A 1,255-nucleotide genomic window follows, 5' to 3' on the forward strand; every position below is an offset into this window, starting at 1 on the left:
AAATGTTTAAGTAACTTTTTAAAAGATAATTTATTTTTGGTGTGTCTAACATAAACAGGGAGTTTATTGCAAGCCAGTGAAGCCCTATAATGTTCTGTCTTAATCATAGCATTACTTAGTGGTTTTGGAACCACCAAATGACCAGCGCTCACTTGTCCGGTGTTATGACCATGGCAAAACCCTAAAAATGTTATCTGCTACTGAAAAAAAACGTGGCGTACCCTTCCATATCACATTGTGCAAAAACATCATAAGACAATATTTTTCTTGTGCATCTCACTTTCATTGGCCCAAAAGGAACAAAGAAGAACTAATCTTGCTGAGCAATTTGAAGTTTCCTAAGATGCGTAACAGCGGCACCTGACCAGATAACAGGGCAATACTTGAGATGACAGAGAACGAGTGACCTAACTACATTCTGTATCACAGTGTTACACAGGACTCTCAGGAGACAAGAGCAGGTTAACAGATTTATTGCGAAACAGAACTCAGAGGAACGAACATACAGATACCAATACTAGAAGTGGTACCGGGGGTGCAGAAGCCAGGAATGGAGTGGGAGTGAGTCCTTGAAGTGTAGGTTAAGGTCCGACAATGAGTGACTGAAGGGCTGGTGTTTATAAAGGACTGGGGAACAGAGGAACACAGGTGTGGCAGGTTGACTGGATTATAATGAGTGGATCAGGAACAGGTGTGGAGGATGAGGGAGGTGAGGAGTGAATGGAGGAGCAGAAGAACAGGGAGTGCTGTAGGATCAGGGGAGTGGCAGGACAGATTGTAACAGTACCCCCCCCCCTCCAGAAGGCCGGATTCTAGACGGCCGGGAGGACGACAGGAGGGCGGTGAGGACAGGAGCTGGAGCCCTGGCGGACGACCACAAGGGGGAGACAAAACACCCCAAAACGTCGGTGGGCGTCCAGGAGGACGGGAAAACCTGGACCGGATTTCTGGAGGACGGCCCGGAGGACGAGCGGACCAGGGCCGGGTCATGGAAGGAGGACGACCCGGAGGACGAGCGGACCAGGGCCGGGTCACGGAAGGAGGACGACCCGGAGGACGAGCGGACCAGGGCCGGGTCACGGAAGGAGGACGACCCGGAGGACGAGCGGACCAGGGCCGGGTCACGGAAGGAGGACGACCCGGAGGACGAGCGGACCAGGGCCGGGTCACGGAAGGAGGACGACCCGGAGGACGAGCGGACCAGGGCCGGGTCACGGAAGGAGGACGACCCAGAGGACATGTGGGCCTGTGGCTG

The sequence above is a fragment of the Melanotaenia boesemani genome, chromosome 11, assembly GCF_017639745.1.
Source record: "Melanotaenia boesemani isolate fMelBoe1 chromosome 11, fMelBoe1.pri, whole genome shotgun sequence".
Classification (NCBI taxonomy): domain Eukaryota; kingdom Metazoa; phylum Chordata; class Actinopteri; order Atheriniformes; family Melanotaeniidae; genus Melanotaenia; species Melanotaenia boesemani.